Source organism: Camponotus floridanus, unplaced genomic scaffold (assembly GCF_003227725.1).
Source record: "Camponotus floridanus strain SB8 unplaced genomic scaffold, Cflo_v7.5 scaffold67, whole genome shotgun sequence".
NCBI lineage: Eukaryota > Metazoa > Arthropoda > Insecta > Hymenoptera > Formicidae > Camponotus > Camponotus floridanus.
The window spans coordinates 129,345-145,982 of NW_020229835.1; the positions used below are offsets into that span (position 1 = coordinate 129,345).

The following is a 16,638-nucleotide window of genomic DNA, read 5'->3' on the forward strand; positions in this document are numbered from 1 at the left end:
AATTTACCAATTTTCTGATTAATAATACTAAATCGCCAGCACCGAGTCGTCTAAAATTTTTTCCATCTGATCTCAAAAGTCTGTTTAATATTCTGAATTCCAACAAGATTATTGGATAAATTCCATCCAGATTCTTGAATAAATTATTTTAAGTTCAGTTTGTTAGAAATTAAACTGCACTGAGAAAAAAATCTGATTGCATTAATTAGAATTCTCGTAGATTCAACCAGTATATCTGTTGGAAAATGGACGAACCAGAATTCTTGTAGGAATTACCAGATGAATCTGATTAATTTCTTCCTGTTAAATTTACCAAATTTTCTGGTTAATAATACTAAACTCGCCAGCACCGAGTCGTCTAAAATTTTTTCCATCTGATCTCAAAAGTCTATTTAATATTCTGAATTCCAACAAGATTATTGGATAAATTCAATCCAGATTTTTGAATAAATTATTTTAAATTCAGTTTGTTAGAAATTAAACTGATAAACAGTGATGCAAGAAGAGGATGCAGCTCAAACACACACAATCAGAGAGCTAGCGTCTTCTTTCTGACACTACTGCTCGTAAGAGAAAAAAAAACATGCTTTGGATTTAATGTTAATACTAGTTCTTTATATACATTTCATGGCAAATATTGAATGCGAATTAAGTTAAGAAGCAAGCAAAGAAATTAATGTAACAAGAAATTTGATAGATCCAGCCAGAAAATACAAATCAAATCCTTATAGTAAAATCTATTAAACAAATCAAATTCTTATAGTAAAATCTATTAAACTATTTCTAGTTATCGTGATAAGACTCGATTTTTTATAATTAGATCTAATTATAAAAAATCGAATCTTATCACAATAACTAGAAATTCTTGTTTGATTTAACCAAAATGCCTTCAATCATATACGTCTTGTTGGTACAATCAAACGATTTTTCTCAGTGAGGTAATCGAGATTTACGTAGGCCGGCCGAAATTGTACAGTGAAACTCGCTCACAGATCTATACATCGCTCGATATTTGCTTCGCGGGAATTTTCGAGCCGGCCCGCCCCGTGTTATTAACGGGAAAGCGAAACGAGCCATTATACGCGCAACAAATTACGAGCCTCGGGAGCCCTACAGCGCGCTTTACGTTGCATACACGGGCAAAAAGATGGCTCATTAACTCTTACGAGCTCCTCTGCCGTACAGCGCGTACATACAAAGTAACGATAATCCGGACATCGCCGCTTCGGGCGTATCACACGAGTCCGCCCATCCGAGAAAAAATAAATTATTCCCGGACGCGAGATTCCGGCGGAGGAGGAAACGGGAGACGGGGCTGAGAGAGAGAGAAAGAGACCGGGGAAAGGACGCATCGCGTGCTAAACTTTCGGCTCTAGAAAACGCATCGTCGTGTCGGTGCATTAACGTAATCACAGAGGCGCCAGATGTTTCCCCTTTCCCCTTCCTCGAGGCTTTTTTCACCGTTTTCCGGATGGACCCCGCTTCTTTACAACACGCGCTCCTGACACGCGTCCGTGCGCAATTAAAAACAAAGCGACTACAGAGAAATCGTGTACGAGGGTCGGCCTAAGTGGCTCTGTGACTCTGCAAGAATTCGATTCTTGTGATCCGAAAATACGAGCGACACCCGGGTTAAGTTCCTTCACCGAGCCGGTTATCGTTGCCGACTGACGGCCGATCCGATCGATTGGAAATTGAATGAGCGACACACAAACGTCCTGTCGTTCATCTCGCGTTGCAGGTGAGTCTGATGGACACTTATGTCGGTTCTGGTCAGATTACGTGATGTAAAGAATATTAATAATTTTCGTAATCTAATTAATCTTGGATCGTGATGGGAGATTATCGGTGATTTCAGCGTCTAATGAATTTTTCATTTCCTTTCTTGTATAATTATCGTATTGTTTGCAATTGTTGCATCAGTTATTAAGCATCATAGATTATATACTGAGGGAAAAGTTCTTTTAAATCAAGTAAATTTGTTTGTTGAAATTTTTGCTCTGAATGGAATGAATTAATTATTTTATTTAAAAAGGCATTTGTTTCTAATTAAATATGCCTATCATATTGAGTTCATTATTTTTACATTATTTATATTTATTGTTTATTTATATTGACATATTATTTTTATAAAATATAATATAATTTATTAAATTAAGTATTTTATTTTTAAAATATTCAACATTTTTCCAAGTAATAAATGCATTTTAATAAGTAAAATTTCGTGAAATTAAAATATAAGAATAGTTGATTAAAAATTACATCTTCTTAAGCATATAAATTTTTTAATATATGTAAATAAATGCTTAATTTAAGCAAACAGATGTTTTGAATACAATACGTAATTAGTAACCGTCATTAGTAAATACGTGATTAGTAATCGTGATTAGTAAATACGTGATTAGTACCCTCCGAATAAATAGCTCTTTTGAATTAAATAAAATTTTTTTATTTCCAGATAATTTTTCTCCCAGTGCATAATATTTGTTTCTCCCACAAAAAAATTATACATATACATATAAATTGTGTGTGTGTGTGTATGTGAGGTAAAAGTTTGGGAAGAGTTGGCACTAGTTTGCAAAAAATTAGTAATTCCACGCGAAATCGAGTCTCTTCCGAATAAAGTCTTACATCCTTAGCCCGGAGGTAGGAGCGGCTGCGAGATAAGAATTTATCAAGGCCGTTGGAATTAATCTGGCATTAATTCTAATCGCCCCGGCGATTTATTAGGAGACGGTAAATCTGCCAGGAACTTCTAAAGAAGTAGGAAAGTTCCCTCGCGCCGAGCGAAATTGTGAGGAACTTGGAGTCTGAAGAAAAGAAAGAGAGAGAGAAAGAGGACGACCCGATTTTGGCTGGCGGCTTCTTTAATTAACTGTCCTCGAATCACGAAATTCTCGTAAAGGATTTATGCTCCATTCATCCCTTAACTGCGATAAATACATCCAGCGTCGTTCATGTGGAAAATAGTTAAACCACCGACATTTTGCAATATTATTTCTTGCTGCGGAAAAAAAAATACGTCGTTAACGAGCGATAGTCCTTTGCGATTCCTTTCGAAACCGACGTCTCGTTAGAGAAACGAGCCTTTGACGATCGTATCAACGTAGTTGTCATAGTTTCTCGATCGTTACCGAATCATCGAACGCATTAACCGTTTGCTTTAATCGGATGTAGATAAGAATCGAGATGACTTTGGTTGTGGTCCACGAAGCTAATGGACGCATTAACAAAAATACGCAAACGGAGGAGGACGTAATTAAGGAGGGCGCAGCCCTTAATTATACCGTCTCCGTCTTGGCCGTCTGCGTAATATTTACTGGACGAAGACATAGAAAGTAAATATATATTCGATTGCTATATCTTCCTCCTATGTGTGTCACTATCTACTATCGATTGCTTCGTTATATCGTAATTGTGTTTATATTTTGCTCTTTTATTTTTTTTCCTCGCGTTTCTCTCTTGCTCGATTGTTTGGTCGCTCATGACGTCATAAGATAGGTAGTCTTAGAAAAGAATTTAAAGAAAATTATGCTTGAAAAATTAGAGAAAGTTTGAATGATGTTTAATGATGTTATCGTATCTGATAAACAAATGACAAAAATACTTTAAATTTGTTTGACTTTACGATATATATTTTTCTTGTTAATCTATAACTTTCTTTTACTGTCACTATGAGATTTCAATTCCTATCAAAAACTTTAATAATCTAAAAAAAAGGACGCACGAGAAACAGAAAGAGCTAGTGAAACTATGTAATAATGGTATCGGAGATACTCTCTCAAATTGGAATCGGTATATTATCACTGAAAAGCATTGAACTGGTAATCTCCGTTATAAATATAGCCCTGCAAATCGATGAAATCTCATTGAAAGAGTTGGTGGCCTATATTTTAATCAATATAATATTTTAAAATATGTATCTTACAATATATCATAAAACAAATTTATAACGATATATTTGATAAAGAAATATCTGAGTTTTTAATCAATAGTCCTTATTTCATTAATTTATTACATCTTAAGAATAAAAAGAATTACTGTTTCTTGATTTTTTCATGAATTTTCTTGCCATAATCAATGAGACATAAGATGGAGGAATAAAATGTGAATATTTTCAGTGAAATATTGATCCTTGCTCAATCTCTTATGTCATTGCTTTTAATCAGTTTAATTTTTTTTATTGATCCAATTTGATTTTACCGAAACCATTATTATTTATTATTAATTACTATTATTTATTTCCTGAGAAAATTCAAGAGCAAATCTTTGTAGCCAAAAATTGCTTGAAATTTATATATATTTAATTTTATAATATTTAATTTGCAAATTAAAATATTATAATCACATTATTAAACAGATATCAAACAGTCTCAGAATATTTTTCTTAAGAGACATAACAATATTTCAAGTACTTAACATCGCGTGAAGTAGAAGATATAACATGTTGGATTTATATATTTTTACTAATAGATTTAATGAGTTTAAAAAATATTAGTCTTTTAAAACTTATTATCCCAAATGCAATTTTCTGCCACGAATGACGTTGAATCATTAACAACAATTAGCGTGTTTTTTGGCAGTGTTTTATATACGGCATTAAATGTGAACAATTAACAAGTTTAAATCAATCTGTATACTTTTATATTATCACGTACAAAATTTATAACATTCAAATTGGCTATTTTCTCTAAATCATTCATTCAGTCAACCGCAAATAAAATCAATAATTTTCTTCATTTTAGACATTACTTTACCCAATACGAGATATGGTCTAAAGAATCTTACAATAATCATCCAACAATACGGAAAATCTAAAGCGAAATGTATGAAAGTCTGTAACACACTGATGTTATATCTCCAAGTTGTCGGTATCCCCCGAATAATCTGACAACGTGATACATTATTCACGAGTTTTCGGGCGAAATTTCACCGAGAGCGCGTCTGCGCGAGCGAGGGCGGTGGATCTAAAAGGCGGCAACAAAAGGAAAATCTCGAGGAAAAGTTATTATCGGCGCGAATTTGACTTTCGGGAGGACGGCCAACGCCGACCAGAAGAAGAAAAAAGGAAGGAAACGACACCCCGTATTATCTGAAAGGAGACCCTGGAGAACTGCCGTGCTCCAGAATGTATCTCCTTTGGCGCGCGTTTACTTTTTTCTCTCTTCCTTCGCTTTTTCTCTCTCTATTTTCGCCGTTTCCTACTGCCTTCCACATACATATATACACACACACAGCGTGTTCACTTACTTTTCTAAACGCGGGTTCTTTATCCGAGGTCCCTTATCTCGTCGGTTACGCAGGTCAATGAAGGAGGAATTGTGATTTTTCGTAAGGAGGAAAATGTTCGAGCGATACATATGAGCGCACGATATTACATTAATCCATTATTTTAATTATATATTATTTATTTTTATTTGTAATAAAAATAAATATTATATCATATTACAAATAAAATTATTATTATTGTATTGTATATAATAAATTGTATTAATAATTATATATCATTATATATTATTAAATTTAATATATTGTATTATATTCTCGCTAATCTGAATTTAATTAGAGTAGGACAGCAGAGTTTTATATAAAAAGTATATATTTTACTTAAAAAAGCATTATGCTTACTCATATGTACACACGCATAAAAGTACAGGACAATAATTCTGCATAATAATTGTAAAAAAATAAAGTATTCGAATTAATCTGTACGGGGAATCTTTCTTTAGTGAGCAAGAAAATATTTAATCTTTGCGAAAATTTTAATCCTACTCTCTGGACATTTTACAATGTTCGTAGATGTTTATCGTTTCGAAAGACGTTTCCGCAGTCGGGAGAAAAAACAAAAAGAGGTTTCCCTTCTTTCCGGCCGTACTCGTTGCACGTATTTTCGGCGGAGAATAATAAATCGGGCGCGCGCGCCCCGATATCGCGTTCGAAAACTCACGTAGCTACGTAATTTACGACTATTTTCCGCGACGGTCCCTTCCCCGAGCTCCGGGAGGGGTTCTCAATAAAAATCAGGGCGGAAAAATATCTGCGTGAAGCATCGACCGGTCGCGCATCGGGACGATACTCGGAGGGGAAGGGGGAGAAATAGGGGTGGACCGCTTAGGAGGAATCTCGTAGCTTATCGAGGTATTTCTGATTCATCGGGAATCGCATCTTATCGTCCTATTTTATTCATTCCGCTCCATCAGTATTATTACTCGTACTTATTGTAATCCTAAATTAATTCTCTAGTAGAGCGCATCGATAGTGAAACAGCTGACACAAGCTAATAATAAACTCGATATTTATGACATTAGTCATGGTTTCTATTTTCAACGGAATGTATTCTAGGAAGCGATTATGCCACTTATATTGTGCTTTGAAGAGAAACGTGGAATAAATGTGAGGTCAAATGATGACTTTTCGAATCGGAGAGACATTTTAACCCCATTATCGCTAATTGCATTTTCAAACGTGCTCGTAAACAGTCATTACTCGAGGATTTATAGGAGTGTCTTTCATTCATTTTCCTTCCAGGAAGACGCAGACTTTCACATGCACGCCATTCCTTAAATTAATATTAATAAAATTAGTAATAACATATGGCATAAAAAAATTTCATATGTATAGATTTTAATTATTGTTGGATGGTATCTATGTCGAAGCGTGTCGCGCGATACGATTCATCGTTCATCTCTTTAATTTCTGCCATGGAAGCAACATTTGACACTCAACGTCCGTTTTATCTAATGCTAAATGTCCCCCGGAGAGCGCGATATCACGGATTTATAAGACTCCTCGCGTATCATCCCCTTTGAATCTTTTCGAGTTTCTCGTAAGTTGCAGTAGATATTTGGAAAAGACTGTCATCCAAGACTGTCCAAATGAACAATTCTCCCTCTCTTGAACGCTTTACAATCGTCAAATTTACCGTTTCTTTGAAACATTGTCGAGGATGGAACGCAAGTCGACAGTCTGCGGGATGGGAGAAGAAGAGAGAGAGAGAGAAGATGAGTCGGAGAGATCGAGGAGACACGCGAATGGACACGGTAGCTCCGTATGGCGCGCGATGGAAACAGAGAGACCGGTTGTTAAAAGAGAGGAGGCAAGGAAGAAAGCGAGCGGGGAAGAGCGAGAGGGCAGACGACGGCGGCGGCGGCGGAAGGAGGTAGAAAAAGGAACGCACGGAGCTGTAGAAGGAGCGCGACGAGAGAGAAAGAGAGAGGGAGAAACAAGAGCGGTAAAAATGAATCGATAGGCGGAGTTTTTCATGACGCGCCGCTAGAGGCGCTCAGGTGGGAGAGCGCAATAGGCGGAGTCAGGCTGATTTAGGGCCGCCATTTTGTGACAATGGACGAGAGGGGGTATGCCTATCTGATTGGCTGATCTACGGACTTCTCTCGTCCTGGACAAGCTTCTACAGATTGTTCGGTTGTACACACCACCGGGTACTCCAGCCACCCGGCAACCCGGCAACGCTGCCACCCCACACTTCTCTCTCTCTCTTTCTCTTTCTCTACCCCACCGTCGACGACGTTGTCCCCTCGTCCCCTCGCCGCCACCGCTGCTGCTGTATCATCGCACACGTATATACATGTGTGTGTGATGCGCCCGAGCGCACGAGTAGCAGAGGAATCCTCGCGAAAAATTGCAAGAGTTTCGTACACGATTCGGGCGCGCGCGCGCGCGCTTTTATCTGCCATCGCGAAATGTTGATGGCGATATATTTCGCTTCCGCTTAATCGAAGACGCTTCTTCCTGAGACGAATGATTGAAGGTTTTTCGATTATGCAACAGATCCTCCCACCTCTGGATCGATTAGCCACTGGTTGGCGCAACACAATCGCCGAGATCTGCGTGGGCTCTTGCCTCATGGTCGTTTCGAAAAGTTGCGCTTTGTCGATTGCATTGCATTTCCTGGAACCGTTACAACTCGAGTCGTCATCGAGAAAACCGATTCGGAGGAGAAGATATATACGCTCATTCTGAATCTTAACTAAATTTATCTCGTACTACATTTCTGTCAATCTTGCATAATTTTGGCGCAAGTACCTTTCAATTATATACCCTACATCTTGCTTGAATTTTGTTCTAGGAAATGAATGAATTTTTCATGAGTTTTATTGAATCAACGAAACAATCAAGAAATAGATATTTATTCAGTTACCTGGCGCGAGTAGATTTTATCTCATCCAATCTGGGCTCTTCGACAGGAGCGATCGGGAAAGACTGAGAATCCTCAAACGGCGTGTTGTTATAATCATCGCGTATCTACGTATCATCTCGGTGGAACCTGGAGAGCCGTATATACAAACAACGTAGCCAGTAGATGCGATGTAAACGACAAGATTGGCGTCATCCGGTCGCAATTAGCGGTAGTGGAAGCCAGAAGAGCGCGAGCCGGAGAGTCTCGCGCGGTGCTATCGGATCGCACGACCTGGGGCAACCTGTAACACGGTAGATTATCGTCATCGTCGCGCATCTCGCTCGGATTTCAGGGGGCTTCGAATTTCGGAGGGCGTGTGCGCGCGCGTTGTATCTTAATCGCGGTATCTCATCTAGATGTATCGCGCGCGCGCGCGCACCGGCATCAAGATCAGCGGCCCACCCACATGTACATGTATATATATATATATATATATATATATATATATATATATATTGTGTGCGTGTGCACGTATCTAGCCGGTGATCTTCGCGCGCGGACACGTGGCTCGCGCGCGCGCGCGCGCGCGAGCTTCGGGCTCCCGGTTTCCCCCGATCCGATCTAAATTCGGATCGGCCGATCGCGCGTGATAGGCGCGTCTCTTTTTCGACGGGAACCCACCGATCCGACGGAATTATTCAACACCTCGTGCCCGGGCTCGTGCTCGCTGCGATCTAGATAACCCGCGATCTCCTTTTCCGCCGAGAAGTGCGTAAACGAACCATACTCGCAATATGTAGCGCGTAATTTGATCCCTCGCGGGAGCGTGGGTCATTTCTTTGGACGAGTATTATTCTGATTTAACAGCGAAAAATATAGAGCATGAAGAAAGCGTTCCATTTCTCTCTCTCTCTCTCTCTTTTGAGAATCAATTTAGTAATTTGACATTCATTTTTACTTGTCAGAAATATAATTCTAATTTTAATTTTAAAAGGTGTTTAAATTTTAGTTGAAAAAAAAAAGAAACTAAATCTAAAAATATCTACATGAAGTCATAAAATTTTGTATAAAATTTCACCTCGCCTCGAGAGACGATAATAAAATGTTTTGCATGCAAGGAAGAGAGAGAGATAGATATTATTAAAAATAATTTGCGACAATTTCATTCGTCGTTGGATTACGATGATACGTTAGATTTTCGAGTGGTCGGAGCTTTGATAAATTGCCGGCATAAATAGCAACGCTCGCGCTGCAATATATTCAAAGTAGGCTATAGAAATGTATCGTGCGTGTGTCCTGATGGAACGATTTGGCACCGTTGAGCCGCGGTATCTGCCAATCGGTGAGGACTGCATTAAATCCGCCTGGGAACATTGAATTTTCCGCGTCCCGTTTCGATATCATTGCTAAGATCCCTAGGCTACATCGCTGGTTTTCTGCTTCTGAAAAAGAGAGAGATTCGATTCCAGTGTGCTCCCTTCATAAATTCGCTCAATTAAACGTACAGTAGGCATCAATAATGCCTTAACATATGAAATTGGTCGCATTCGGGATTAAGGATGTTTTGTATGTACAATCCCAGCAAAAAGTAGCTGAAAATCAATATTGACGAATATCCACTTTTGGTGTATTTTGAGTAAGAAATTGTGTGGAATATTACAATTTGATTTTAGCTACAGTACAGATATGTATTTTTTAATATTGATTACGTTTTTACTGAAATATTCCGAATTTTGTTAATCGAAATGATTAACTTGTGACAGAAAATTTCGTCTTGTGACAGATACATGGCTAACTTCATTAAATTATATTTAATATCTTTTTAACCAGTTAGTACTTGTATAATATTATTTAATATATTACAAATATTTCCTCTGTATCTAAACTTTTGCAAATTTTCAACAAATTCTGAATATTATTTCCATGTGTTTTTGTCATTTGAATCGACGTGATTATACGTTTCCCATAAGAACACACGTTAATTCGATGCAAATTAAAATCCTTATAAATTGTGAATCGATTTAAAAATTGTACTGAAGATTCTAAACACATGTAAGGGCATTCTGTACAATTTTCATTAAATTCTCAATATTTGGAAAATAGGTACAAAGCATCCTTAATAATGACTAGATATTATTAAGTTACTATTAGTCTCGAATGCGACCAATTTCATATGTTAAGGCATTATTGGCGCCTGCTGTACCATTTATAAATCGATAACTAGTAGCATAGTACGTAAGATTTGTGTACTCGCATGTTCTTCCTCGGGCACTCGAAAAGCATCCCCGCGTTATCCGCAGACCGATACGTCTCGCGGTAAACCGGTACGGACGAGAATAAATGACCGATGCTCGGGAGGAATTACGCCTAACCTAAACGGGTGCCGCCTCCCTCATGAATATTCAAGCGGCCAATAGAAACCCGTTTCACGTTGCATTGTAGAAAAATTTCGATCCAACTTCATCAATCGTCCGTCATCCTCGTACCTCGGGATGTACTTCAGGATGCTTCTCGGGACATACTTCAGGATGCCTCTCGGGACATACTTCAGGATGCTTCTCGGGAGATCGCGCGGGTCTAAATAGATTCGTTGCACGTATATACCGCTATTACGCTGCTCCGGCAATTTCGCGAGAAGGTCCCTCGCTTTTTCTCGTCATTGGCGTTGACAGCGACCAGCAATAACATCGTCGACGGAAGAACGATTCGGCCGCGGGCAACGGTACACGCACCAGCCATGGGTCGGGGCGGCAGGGGGTGCGGGGGAAGCGAGCGCGCTCCTCGCGCGCCGCTGGCGACGGTGGTAGGGAGAGGAGACAGTTCCGCCCGCTGGTAGGCTGGGCCGCCGCGAGGGGGCGTCGCCATTACCGGCCGAGCGGCGGCGGGCGCGGCCGAGCGGCGGCGGAAACGGCCGAGCGCGCGGGAACGTGGGGGCTCGTGCGGCGCGGTGTTTTCATGGGCTTAGTTTCGCGCCGGGTGCCACGACAGTCGCATTGACTCGGGTTCGCGCGCGTGCGTGCGTGAGTTTTTCGAAAAAAAAAGAAGAGCCGGAGCGTAAGGGAGCGACAGAGGGGACGGGGAAAGCGAGAAGACGCCGCGTCTCCTGTTGTCGGGTGCGGCTCGGTGGAGACTCTGACGTGAGAACGGACTGGATCTGTCTTGATGGGGACCCGAGCGACGGATGCAACGAGTTCGCGCGCAAAGTTGCACTTCGCAAAGTGAGCAGACGTTCTCGTTCGTCGGAAGCGCGAGAGGGGAGGAGAGGAGGAAACCGACTGTCGCGAGTCAAATCGCCCGCCAAAGCTCCACGAACGCTACGATGTGCTGTGTGTGTGATGTACGGTGCAGTGTGTTGGTGCTAACTTAGTGATAATATACATATATATATGTACACGTATATGTATATGTACCCTCCTCCGTCGCATCCGGCATAGCCCGCAAACTAGTCGCCACATTATCTCGCCCGTCGGGATTGCCGCCGGTAAGATAAGGTAAGAGCTGACAGAATTGACGTTCGTTTCATCGGTCTCTTTATAATTGTGCGGCAGAGGGCGCGGGAACCGGTACCCGCGTCCTACCCTTTCCCGTAGCTTTCGACTCCGAAATCGGATTTATCTCGCGTCTGGAGATCTCTGCGAGTGTCAAAGAGCATTCTTATCTTGAAAACTTGCTCGTTAATTGAGCGAAGTATCACGAAAAGAAAATCTTATCAAATTCCTTAAATGGGTTTTCACTATCAAAATCAAGATCGTAATTAACATATCCTGTTTCCATCGATATTTAGTAGTAATGATTACTAATCATGGCATTCTCGTTATTCATCCTCGTGTTTATTCGTTCTTCGATGACAACAACAAGTCACATCTTGTCCTAGCCAAAATAAGAGTCCACGAATCGCGTAATATCGGTTGAAACACGTGATCGATATTTTCCAGTCTGCCGAAGGTACGTTCGATATTGGAGCTGATCGGGTCGCGCCCAGTTCTTTCGCTACTTTGTCGTTCGTCCCTTTCGACCTTAATATTTCACGGACGCTTTAGTCCCCTTTTTGTCTCACGTTGAGACGATCGAGCCGACGAATTGGCGCCGAATCCAGAGTGCGTTTGGCGAAAAATATGTAACCGGATAGTATGTTGAGGAATTTGGACGGGCCAGGTAAAACCTGGTCAACGGCCTAAAATAATGCGAGAATTGAGGCTGAAGATCCTTTTTCACCTTGTCAAGAGCGAGGGCTAAAATAGGCATGCAGGACTAAGGCAACGCGACATTTAACGCTCGAGAAGTATTGTTAAATTCGCCCCGTGACCCAGCTTTCCCTTCCTCCTCCTCGATTCTTAATTTCGAAAATTCGCACTCTCGCGTCGTCTTCGATCGAAGTTGCCTCCTGTCGCGATCACTTGCTTCGACAATTTTGAAGACTCGAGGCTCCAAAGTTAACTTTAAAGTTCGATTTTGAGGAAGGGACAAATTTCGAAGCCAAGAGTAAGTCGAGATAACCTAATAAATCTTGAGTCCGGAATTTTATCCTCGTCCCTAAAATTGCTACGTCACACATAGGAGTTTCCTTTCGTTACTTCTGATTTCAATTTGTTGAAATGATTAGTGATTTTTGAGTTATTAAAATTTTGAATTACAAAAATCTTAATAACTTCAAAACTAATCATTTTCGGACCTATGTTAATTAACTTTTTCTTCTCCTCTAAGCATGAGGAATCCATTCCTGAAATTTTGCCCACCAGTTACAATTTACTCGACAATATAAATGTTACATGTTATATAACTGTTATATATTAAATATTAATTATATTGTTGAGTGGGAAATTATAACTAACAATTATATAATTATTAATTGGTGTTTGCTGGATGATTACACCGTTTATTGTAATATCCATGTGTACTTTATTATTCGAGTATGTGCATCTCTTTTTATCCGATATATATATTTATGACATGACGAGAAGCTTGATTCATTTTCGACATTATTTATGATTGAAATTTGCCTTGACATTCGGTTCATCAACACAAAGCCTTTTTATTTGCCTGTAAGAATTTTTTGTAAAGGCTTTCGAAGTCTTTTTGTAAAAAATCTATAAATTAATCGCGTATAAACACGACGGCGGAACATAAAGATTGTCTAGTTTTTTTCTGACAGCTAGATTCAATTTCTAATAAAAAACAATTCCTGTTGTTCGTAAAATATTTTAGCGCCCGTTGTTTGCAATTGCAACCGCATTTTAACGTAACAACATGTACATCTCGAATTACTCGCCTCGGGCAGAGTCAATGTTATATCAAGTTTCTCGAGAAATGTTGGAAAAAAATACGAGAAAAAAGCAGACACGCAGAAGGCTCGGCAGGTGTAACGCGTTCCACCGATTCGAGGATAATAAAATATCAATCCTCAGCTGGCGATAACCGTTTTACGTTCGTGCTGTCTAATATATTCATCTATACGCGTGTCAATATTTCGTCCTTGCTGTCACCGAGGGCAAAGAGACGTGATATGATGTGAATTCCTTCCGATCCTCTCGAGTTGAAATTTTCTTTCCATTTTCATTCTTGTCCTGTTTATAAATTTTAGAGGATTTCTCTCTCTCTCTCTCTCGAGAAGTTTAATTCGCGTAGGATTCGAGCTCCTTAAGTGGCCAGTAAACAAATGTTTTTTCATTTATTGTCAGGAATTCTCGATAAAATTGTAGATTAAACGATTTAGTGAAAAAGGGTGCTTCGACTAATTGCATCAATGTTTAATTATCTTAGCTTTAAATATTTATTTCAATTAATTTCAATTAATTATATTGAATTACTTTATATTTTTATTTATTAACAAAGAAGAATAAAGATAAAAAGACATATTTATATAATATTATACATTCAAGATAATGTTAATGCAATCTGATCTTAAAGTATTAAAGGAGATATTGAATCGAAAGCAGAAGAAAAATTTTAAAAATCCAACTTTAATCTCGAGCGTCCCGATTTTCGAAAAACATTGTTCCTTTTCTCATCTTCTATTTTTCTTCAATTTTAAAGGATCGTTCTAATCGAGCCTCTCGGTTGTTTCACTCTCGAGCCGTCGGTCCCGACATTCGCTCTTTTCGAACTCCCGTCGAGGCGATGACGTTTCTCGTGACAGTTCGTACCACGATGACCCCCCCTCTTCACCCCTTCGTTCGCTCGTTTTGGGTTTCTATCGCTACGTTTATCCCTATTAGAGACCGTGTTTTGCGGTGAATCCGACCGGACCCTTGGAAACGTCAGCGCGAGTCAAGTGTCGAGGACACGTGGCTGTTGAATCGTCATGTTTTTGGAAAGTTTTTCCAATTGTTATCGAATTAATGTTTATCGAAAACTGACTGTTTATGTTTCTGATTGTCTCGAGATAGGATGCATTCTTGACGAATGATTTCAATCCGAGGACAAGGATCATTTTTATTCAATTGAACTCTTTGCGAGACTGAAATGACGTGAAAGCCAATAAAATGTTCTCGACGTATTCAAATGTGGAATCGCCCTTGTACTTTCAAGTCGCAAGGCCAGATCCGATCTGGTTCAACTAGTTGTTCCAATCCTAGGACATTGGAACGCGCCGCGATCAAGATTTGAAGATAGACACTATCCTCCTGTTGGAACGATATGTGGGCTGAAATAAAATTCCAATTATTGTCATCCGTTAATTTCCCCTTGTGTAGGTTCGACGTCGCCGGGCGCTTTGGAGGAGATTAACGAATTTCGATAAGATTAGCCGATCACGATACGTGATCGGGAAACGCGCGCCGATGGAGTTTCGTCGAGAAGAGTGGACACAGTGATGTAACGCGGGATCCAGAGATAAGATTCGACGCGGCAGCCCTAGTACAATTGGCTCGAGGTCGTACACTGAGAAAAAAATCTGGTTGCATTAATTAGAATTCTGGTAAATTCAACTAGTATGTATCCGTTGGAAAATGGACCAGAATTCTTCTAGGAATTACCAGATGAATCTGATTAATTTCTTCCTGTTAAATTTACCAAATTTTCTGGTTAATAATACTAAACTCGCAGCACCAAGTCGTCTAAAATTTGTTCCATCTAATCTCAAAAGTCTGTTTAATATTCTAAATTCCAACAAGATTATTGGATAAATTCAATCCAGATTATTGAATAAATTATTTTAAATTCAGTTTGTTGGAAATTAAACTGATAAACAGTGATGCGAGAAGAGGATGCAGCTCAAACACACACAATCAGAGAGCTAGCGTCCTCTTTCTGGCACTACTGCTCGTAAGAGAAAAAAAATATACTTTGGATTTAATGTTAATACTACTTCTTTATATACATTTCATGGCAAATATTGAATACGAGTTAAGTTAAGAAGCAAGCAAGGAAATTAATGTAACAAGAAATTTGATAGCTCCAACCAGAAAATACTAACCAAATCCTTATAGTAAAATCTATCAAACGTTCTAGTTATAAAAAATCGAGTCGTATCACGATAACTAGAAATTCTTGTTTGATAACCGAAATGCCTTCAATCATACACGCCTTGTTGATACAATCAAACGATTTTTCTCAGTGTAGTTTCGATAACTTGAATCCGTGCTCCGAAAAAAGAAACGTCGACGCAAACGTCAAATCACAGCTGTTGACTCGGAAGAGGAAAACGCGCGATTATTTTTGCCCCTCGCGCGATATTTATAATTATCATCGCGTAGATTGCGATATCACGAGGAAAGTCCAGCGAAAACTCGTTATGTCAAAGTACGGTGAGATCATCTTTATCGCGCTAAACAAATATGAAGCACATATACACATGTGTATATGAATAATACATGCTCGGTCGTTATTTCTTTGGCGGTTCAACGGACGCGTTCCAATTTTCTCGAACCTGTTCTCGTCATGGTCGCACATAATATACGATATGTGGACGATAAGTGGATCTAGGGAGCACACTTATCGCGCGGTTTGCGCATAGAAAATTCCCAGAGTTTTTACTCTATTTAGGTCGTCCTTCTCTCTCTCTCTCTCTCTCGTGGACGTCGAACATCGTAATATTTCGTTCTCGGGTAAAGTCTACGATTTATTTTTTAATTCGATTGGCCGCTTATCTAGCCCAGGGTTAATCGTTATCGCGATCGTTATCAGATCGACGAGATTATCGGGCTTGCACGATCTGTCCGAGTGATCCGTCGAAAGTGCATATCGGTCAAAAGTCTGATTTCGATTATCTCGAGGAGGGGAGGGGAAACCAGGCGTGCGTGTCTCTTTTATTGGGAAATTTTTATTTGTCGCGGAAAATAAAAGAAAGGCGACAAATGGCCGGAAAACGAAGTCATCGCGAGATATTTTCCTCTTTTTCCGATTTATTTTATTTTATTTTATTTTTTTTTTTTTTTTTTCGAAAAAAACGAGTAGAGAATATAAAAAAAAAAACAGCGGGAATATATATCTTCGCGGTAGTAAATATTTCGAGTGTATTAATGATCGGAACGACCGCGATAAAGTGAATGTATGTGCGGCTC

General features: G+C 39.4%; 1 protein-coding gene across 2 annotated transcripts in view; it reads left to right on the plus strand.

The window, feature by feature from the left end:
* Window positions 1-11,113: 11,113 nt before the first annotated feature.
* Window positions 11,114-16,638, plus strand: part of LOC105248542 (GATA-binding factor C) — a 96,418-nt gene continuing 90,893 nt past the window's right edge. For both annotated transcript variants that reach the window (XM_011253389.3, XM_025413460.1), the window contains exon 1: window positions 11,114-11,628. The gene's annotated coding sequence lies outside the window, so the exon portion shown is untranslated. The remainder of the gene's footprint in view (window positions 11,629-16,638) is intronic.